General features: G+C 44.4%; 1 pseudogene; it reads right to left on the bottom strand.

The window, feature by feature from the left end:
• Window positions 1–1,482: 1,482 nt before the first annotated feature.
• On the bottom strand, window positions 1,483–8,839 carry LOC123080730 (carbon catabolite-derepressing protein kinase-like; annotated as a pseudogene).
• Between the last annotated feature and the right edge of the window lie 217 nt (window positions 8,840–9,056).

Here is a 9,056-nt window from a genome sequence, read left to right as displayed (position 1 = left end):
CTCTCCTTGGTGGTTCTTTGTTTCGGTTTTTAGTACCCTTTTTCTTTTATTTAAAAAAATTCCTTCAAAAATGTTAAGTAATTTTCAAAATAATTTAAAATTTTCAAAGATGTTCCAATTTCTCAAACAGTTACTGAGATTTGGAACATTTTATAAAATGAGGAAAGAAACAAAAGAAATAAGGAAATGAAAAAAGGAAACAAAAATAGAAATCACGCCAGCCTGATCCATGGCATAGGGACGAGGCCGGATATACTTAGGAAGAGAACGACACCCACGGGCACCGCCATGGCTGCTCCACACGAGAAACTTTCACTCAAACAGTCACTAGAGCCACCAGGAGGCGCCCTGGTCATCACCATAACAAGGGCAAACGGATCCTCATTAGATCTGTGCACTATCGGAGCAGGCCAGAGCTTCCCGTCCCTACATCCCTTACCTCCTACACGACCAAGAAGTGAAGCCGTCACTCATGGAGCCTGATGGAAAGCCATCCGTGTAGGTGTAGCCCGCCATCCAGTGCCACTGTCATGAAATCCTCAGACAAACTCATCATCAAAATCGTAACACGTAGTCGCCGTCCTAACTAATCCACAAGACATTGCCTTAACATGAGCAATGAGTGACCAGGGCACGCGCGAGGAGCAACTAGCCTCGGTAAGGGGGGGGGGCAAGCCAACCCCGACACCGGTAGCCAACACACCCATGCAGCCATCTACCAACCAACACTACCAGGAGGGTTGGGCGTCCGACATCAAATCTGGCCAATCAAGATCCATATAGGGGACCCCCATCATATCCGGCACCTCCAACCACCTGGGGGTAGCCGTTACCCCAGGCCGCCAAGCACCCACCTCCTTCGGCTCCCCGCGACCTGCTCCACGACCGCCGCGGAAACCTACAACACCCGTCGGCCACGCGCCCGCGGGAGAAGACCGTCACCGCCAACACGGTGCCACCGGGTAGGCACCACTGCCACCACGCCGCAACTTCACCCACCCAGAAGCCATGTAGGAAGCCGCCAATCCCAGCCCTATCCACCCTATAGCCCGTACCATCCACATGGCGAGAGATAGACCTCGCCGTCCTGGGCACACACCAACCACCGCCAGTCCGCCACTGCCACGTTGCCCACTACCCTAGCCGATAGCCATGGCGGAGCCAGACGCGCGTGACCCTCGTCGCCCTCGGCCAATACGCATACAGAACCCCGGCAATAGATCCTTCCGCATCTGGTCGAGGACGGCCCGCACACAACCACCCGAGAAAAATGACGTCGCAGCCGCCGCACCACACCTGAGCTCCAGAGCACCGCCGTGGCGCCGCCAAACGAAGACGTCGCCACCCCGCACATGCGCCATCGCGTGGTTGGCCCCTGTGGCAGCCCGGCGCTTCCACTTCTATGGCCGTGCCGCACGCCTGCCGTCATGCATTGCACTGTAGATGCACACAACATCACCATAATCAACAGCAAGGCAAATAGAAACTAGATCATGCAATGATATCACAAAAGCTTGTGCTGTCGCATCACCACCAGCAGTACGTGGCGCAGCTTGGAGAATCAGAAAAGGTTCACCACAACCTATTTACCATACATAGGTCTTATTTATAACAACCACTTAACCTTTTTGGTGCTTGACATAGGACTAGTCACTCAAACAAACACGGTTCTCTGTCTGGGACTGGGTAAACCGAAGATGAAACACACAACCTATATACTTGCACACCATCACTTATTCACCGTTGCGACGATGAACCGCACCACATGGGACAGTCATATTCACCAGTCAACCAGAACAGGCACTAGCTATAGAACCCTAAGGTTGGTAAGGAAGGCCGCACAAAATTCCAAGAAGAGGAGCTGAGGTCCAGTAACTCTCTGCATATCTAGCAGGTACTTGTCATCCCTGGTCTTGTAAAGCTGGAGAAAAAATAAATTAAAGTTAGAACCAAATATACAATATATACAATACCATGCCGGCGAATTGTACTTTCTAACACCAACACTGTGCAGCTTTAAAACATGGGAAGTTATTTCTACCAACATGCATGAGTCAGTCGACAATAGTTGTTGGCAATAGCAGACACATGCAAGACATAACAATGGTCACTTGGTAACATTATGAATCAAATATATTGGCTCTAGAAAAATCATTATTTTATCTAGTGACGCCACTATGAAGACGATATTGAGTAGAAAATCCCTTTTTTTGTTATTGCAAAAAGAAAGTTTAGTAGTAGAAGGTTTTGCAGACCTGAATTTCAAACTTGATCACAGCTGGTAGCCTCCTATTAACGTCACCATTATCCATGATAGTAGAGTCATCATCAAAGCTATGGTTGGCATCTAACCACATATCACTGACCTGAGGAAACCCAGGGCACCACCTGCATTTCATGTTGTAGTCCACATTCTTCTTCCAACGGACATTTAATTCCTTAAGTGCCTTCAGAACCTCAATCTATATCGCGCGAGGTTGAGCTCGAGACTGCTGGATAAGTTATGCATTAGCTCAACAGCTGAATGTGCAAAACAAAGCAAAGTAAAGTGGACAGTTTGCAAGACCTGGAGCCCAAGAGCCCATTTTGTTTCAACGCGGTAATATGGCCGCAAGCCACTGCCTTGAGAATCATTACTTCTTGGAAGATAATTCCTGGTACTTGGGCTTGCTGATTCTGATAGAGTAAACTGATTAAAACTCATGTCCTAGAGAACCATCCATTCATAAAGTTAATAGTGCTTAAACCTTTGGTGCATTAAATAGGTCACAGATGATGCAAATGTGGACTAACCATTTCTTGTTGATAGTTAGCCCCCAAATAGCCACTAGTAGCCCGGAACCGATTCTCCAAAAGCAAGTAATATGCAACAGTTTCCTGGAAACATATAGTATAAAGTCAGTTATGAAAACTGAAAGGACTGAACCACTGATTTTTGTTTGAATATACCTCATTTATAGCCTATTGCACAACGATTCACACACATGATCTTTGTCATATCCCAGATTGGCAACATCTTGAAGTGTATCTTCGTCAATCTCCTGAAATGAACATCTAGCAAATCAGCATATCATTGCCATAGAAACAACATTTATATGCTCGATAATACTCCCTCCTTTCCGGTTTATAGGGATCAAATCTGAAATCTCATAAACCAAAGCGTTTTGTGAGTGGAAGAATGTATCTCGTATTTTACAAAACTATCTCAATTAAAATCATGCATTAATTTCGATTATTTGCAATGGATGCATGCTTGAACACTAGATGAGTAGAAACATTACATGCATTGGTGTGTTCCTTTTTAATTCTTGCATGCAAAGATTTAATGCGCCTTGGAAACTAAAAATGAGCTGAAGATGAGCCCCTTAAATTGGAAACCAAAAAAGGTGAGATAAGCCCTATAAACCGGAAAGGAGGGAGTAAACGATAAATTTTTTGATAAATAAAGAGCAACATTGAATGGAGACTTGACGTTATACCTTTCTGAAAACAAGGGCACAACTATGGCCATTGATTTCTATTATATTTTCTTTGCAAATATTACAATGAAATTATACCCATAAAAGAGAGCATTTCACGAAAATATTATTGTTCTTAATTTTCCTATCATCCATTAAAAATCCTATATATGTAAGTGGATAAAGGCTGAAAAGTTTTATTGTGCAGATATGATAGTCGCTTGAAATGTGAAATAGATGGGGTACCATTTTGGCTTGCTGTGCTGTGTTTGGTGGAGGCACTGCCAGGTAGAGAGGAAGGCGATTCTGAAACCATGGGTGGTCTCGAATTTCACGGATTGTGATTCTCTTCATGGGATCAACAATAAGCATTCTTGGGATCAAATCCATTGCAAGATCATATAGATGATTTGGAAGGATATAGAAGCCTCCCTATAACACCAAATAAGGGGGAGTCTAATCTCCAAAAAAATTTGAATTATAAAGTCCAACTAATCTACATGAATTTGTTGATTTCCAGAAGGAAAAAAGGTAAACACTTGTCAGATCCATCTAAATCTACAAATGTTCTGTCTCACCTTTATCTTATTGAACAGTTTGGGAATGTTGTCATCATCGAATGGAACAGCACCACAAAGAAGAGCATAAAGTATCACCCCACAGCTCCAAACATCAACCTCAGGTCCAGCGTACAATTCACCTGAGATAACCTATGCAGAAACACTCACTAAAGCTATTAACCCAGACGATGCGTGAGAATAAGAATGAGGATAAGGACTCAAATAATAAAATAAGTGAATACCTATGGTGCGGCATAGTTTAGACTCCCGCAGCTAGAATCACGATGAACAACCATGTTTGTGTGGCAGTATTCAACACCAGATATAATATGTTTAACAAAAATTTAATTGAAAAAACAATTGAGAGAAAATCTCAATATGCATTCAGTGAATCAGAAAGAACCCTTCAAATTACAAATTCGCCTTCAGAAGGGATATACCATCTCTTTATGTTTTAAAGGACAATTTAATTTAAGCACTGAGATTAAGACAATCAAGGCTTGAAGAATAACACGCCATTTAAACAAAAATTGATTTAATTATTGATACTAAGATAACCAAGGCATGAAAAGATGAAGATGCCAAATGATACAAAAAAAACAAACAAACGAGAAAAGCAACGAGCCTAAATATAATATAGTCTGACATTTTCCGTAAACCATGTTTTTTCGGCCCCTCCCGAAAAAAACATCATCGAGCAAAAAATTATCGGTAAAACTTAGTCAACGAATGCAAACCAAGCAAATGGATCGCGATTTGCACAGTAAACACATGAGGAAGGTCGGCAACTAGCAAGCATGTCCATACATTTGATGGTCGAAATAGGAAGCTCAACATATTGTTATTCCCAAAAATTGTCTTCCTACATGGCAAGAGCAGAAAAGGCACCTGCTGGAAGATTCGACGGGCCTCATCTTCCTGTAACCGCCTTTTCTCAACAATGTAGTCCACTAGGTCACCATTCTGGCAATATTCCATCACAACAAAAATATCCGTCGGTGTCTCAATGACCTCATAAATCCGGATGATATGAGGGTGAATGAAGTCAATGAACAACCTCAATATCTTGATTTCTCTATTTGCTAGAAATAAGATATGAGAAACAATAGAAGTAAAGTGTTAGACATTGAGCCTATGAAGAAAATGCATATGCAAATTCTACTAACTCACAGCAACAACACAAGCTGAACTTTCTTCTTAACGAAAGCCGAATATATCCTATACTAATGTACATTATCTCGACTAATTGATTAAGTGGGAATTAGGAACACACCCACAAGTCTGACCAGCACTAGTAGAAAACAGGGCTTTGGTTCGGACAGAAAAGAGCATTAATCCCGGTTGCATTACGAACCGGGACTAATGTGAGCATTAGTCCCGGTTCGAGTGACTAGGGCACCGTATAGGCATTAGTCCCGGTTCAAATGCGACCTTTAGTACCGGTTGGTGCCACGAACCGGAACTAAAGGGTGCGATGCCCATTAGTACCGGTTCGTGGCACCAACCGGTACTAAAGGTTAGACCTTTAGTCCCGGTTCGAGCCACCAACCGGTACTAATGGGGTTTGATGCATTAGTGGCGGTTATGGCACGAACCGGTACTAAAGGTCCCATTTTCAAACTCTACCCCCCCCCCCCCCCGGTGGATCGCCTTTTCAGTTTTGTAAAAAGCAAAAGAAAATGATAAAACTTCAAAAATTAAAATCCTTCCAGATGTAGTTATGTTACTACATGTACTAGTTAGGAATTTTTTTAGAATCCTCAAATTCTAAAAGGAAAAAAAGTTATGCTCAAATTTCTGTTTTTTTTGTTTTTTTGTTAAATATGGTCAAACTATTGTCAAACTACTTATTCAAGAATTATTAGTGTTACTAAATAATTATTCAAGAATTCGGTTTTTTTGAATTTTGGTCAAATCTGGTCAAACTGTGGTCAAACAATGGTCAAACTAATTATTCAAGAAATATTAGTGTTACTAAATAATTATTTCAGTTTTTTTGAATTTTGGTCAAATCTGGTCAAACTGTGGTCAAACTATGGTCAAACTACTTATTCAAGAAATATTAGTGTTACTAAATAATTATTGTTTTTTAGAACAATAGTTTCAAACTCAAACAGTGAAATGTGTGACTTCATGCTCAAACTAAATTCCTGAGGATTAATAGGATTGACATCTTACTATTGTCAGAAAACGACAAGTGCAGAGTTGGAAACAAGGGAGAATAGAACCCGGAAGTTAAGCGTGCTCAGGCTGGAGTAGTGAGAGGATGGGTGACCGTCCGGGAAGTTAGATGATTTGGAATGATGAGGGTGATTAGAGATTAGAGTTTAAATTGAGCAGTGATGAGGGGTGATTAGAGATTAGAGGTTAAAAAATTCAGAAATTTGAAAAAAAAATCAAAAAAGAATTTCAAAAAAAATCATAAAATTTTCTTTAGTACCGGTTGATGGGACTAAAGGGCGGGACTAAAGGGGGAGGCTTTAGTAATGACCCTTTAGTCCCGGTTCCAGAACCGGGACTAAAGGCCCTTATGAACCGGGACTAAAGGCCCTTTTTCTACTAGTGAAAGCAGATAACTCGAAATCCTGAACAGGCAAGTCGAATATATCCTAGACCATTGTACAAGGAGAAGGAGGCATACCTTTCTCTTCCATTTCCGTAGTTTTCATTTTACGACGGTTCAGAATCTTTATAGCAACTTTGTGTCCTGTAAGCTTATGGTCTGCAATCATCACTTTTCCAAATGTGCCTGCACGTAACGTTTTGCCCAGATTGTAGCTCTTCAATGCTTCATAATGTCCACCTCCTCTGGTGTTCCCACCCATTTTCAGTATGCAAAAACAAGAGAAACACTATATGTGATTGAGTAAACAGATTTACAGTTCAGACGCAAGTTGATTGAAACTGGTAATACACGAGTTATGCTGAATATACTGATCATGAATAACATGAAATATTTACGGCATGTCACTTCTTAGAGACCGGCCTTGAGTGTGAAATGAGTGGGCTAGCCATAAATGACCACTATGGACATGACTGGCGAGGGCAAGTGTGGTTCAAATTAAAGATCAACGAAATGGGTGAAGTTCCCTTCTCAAATAGGGAGAAGCACAGCATATTCGATCGCTGAAGTATGGTTCAGTGAGATGATCGGCAACCAACAAGTACTATCTTGTACGGATCGAGTAGGATCATAATATATATTACCATAAAACTGCCTGCACATGGAGCACTGAATGACTATATGCCTTTCCTGAAATGTAATGTATCAGGTCTGGCTCGGATAGTTGGGATAACAACTATCGAAAATGCTCGCTCGTGCTTTGGGTGCCCTGCCCTGGCGCGAAGACACAGATGACACATAGAATCCTAGCTAGTGGGTTAACATGGAAAGTATTCTTAAAAAGGTTCACAAATAAAATACCATGAGTCGGCATATATGTGTGATAAACATGGAAGAGACATGCAAATGCAGTCATGCAACAATGAATGAGCTTTGTAGGATCTGTTACTAGTACTACTCGGATCGGCTGAGCGGCGGCAGCTCGAGGAAGCGCCCGCGGACGATGACCCGCCGGCGTGGCGGCACGGATCCGCGGTGCGGATCGACGGAGGGGACCGGCGGCGGCTGGAGGAAGCGCCCACGGGCAATGACCCGTGGGCGTGGCGGCACAGATCCGCACTGCGGCTCGACGGAGGGGACCAGCGGCGGCTCGAGGAAGCGCCCGCGGACGATGACCCGCGGGCGTGGTGGCACGGATCCGCGTTGCGGATCGGCGGAGGGGACCGGCGGCGGCTCGAGGAAGCGCCCACGGACGATGACCCGCGGGCATGGCGGCACGGATCCGCGTCGCGGATCGACGGAGGGGACCGGCGGCCACCAGGTCCCGCCATCGGGAGGAGGGAGGGCGGCGGATCGAGGCGAGGGTCGCGCCAGTGACGGGGAAAGGGGGAGAAGAGGAGGCAGGGGAGAGGAAGAGAGAATGGCGATTTTTTACTCAGCCGCCGCGAGCCGGAGTAAATATAACAAGAAGATTGGGGTTCGGTTAGAGTTGCCCTAACATGGAATGTATTCTTAAAAAGGCTCACAGATTAATACCATGACTCGGCATATATGTCTGGTAATCATGGAAGAGACATGCAAGAAATGCAGTTATGCAACAATGAATGAGCTAACACATGAATCTGCTAGTACTACTCAATAACTGTTCACACAAGAATTACACGTACCACGGTACCATCAGAATCAGAATCTCCCGATTGCTCTTAAGGATCTTTTCGACCAGCAACAGAATCAGAATCTATCGATCTCTCTGTAGGATCCTTTCGACCATATATAGAGTGAATTTGGGGAAAGTGAGATCGATCGGCAATAAAGACTTTCAATTCCGAGCATGCTGAGGTGAATGTTGGTCCGGGCGATCTTTGGCAAAGATCTCCGTTGCCGTTGGAGGGAAGAAACAAAGAAATCCCCACACAACCACAAGCAGAGCAGCACACAAACTAACAAATTCCTTACTTGTTGGCCGAATGGAAAACAAGCAGCGCTCCCTCCCTCAGAAGTAGAATTAGGAGCACGCGCTAACCACCCCAGGTCTCTAGCAAGCCAAGCAAGCAAACCATGGCGCAGAATCACTAAACTCCGGCGAGAATTGCAGCAAGATAGCAGGACGATTATTGCCTTAATTACCTGGCCAAATCCCGTGGTCTGAGAGAGGCGACGAGAGCGCCTGCCCGGTGGAGCGGAGGATGCCTCAAATCGAGAGAGGATTTGGGGTCGATCGGCTGCCGCTGGTCGTTCTCAGGCTATAGGCTTTAGGCTTTAGGCGAGAGAGCTGCTTAGGCGGGGGCGGCGTAACCGGGGGAAAGGGAAAGGTGGGCGTCAGCGTCAGCGTCAGCATCGCGCACGTACGTGTCGGCTCCCTCTCGCGCCGCTCGCTGACCTGCTGCTGTGCTCGGTCGCCTCGCGCCGTTTGGCTCCTTGTGGCTGTCTTCTTCTTTCTCCTCTGTTCTTTCCATATTTCCCTCCTTCCGTTCG

This window comes from Triticum aestivum, chromosome 3D (genome assembly GCF_018294505.1).
Source record: "Triticum aestivum cultivar Chinese Spring chromosome 3D, IWGSC CS RefSeq v2.1, whole genome shotgun sequence".
NCBI classification, from domain to species: domain Eukaryota; kingdom Viridiplantae; phylum Streptophyta; class Magnoliopsida; order Poales; family Poaceae; genus Triticum; species Triticum aestivum.
The sequence above is the reverse complement of the archived record's forward strand: the minus strand, read 5'-3'. Positions and strand labels throughout refer to the sequence as shown.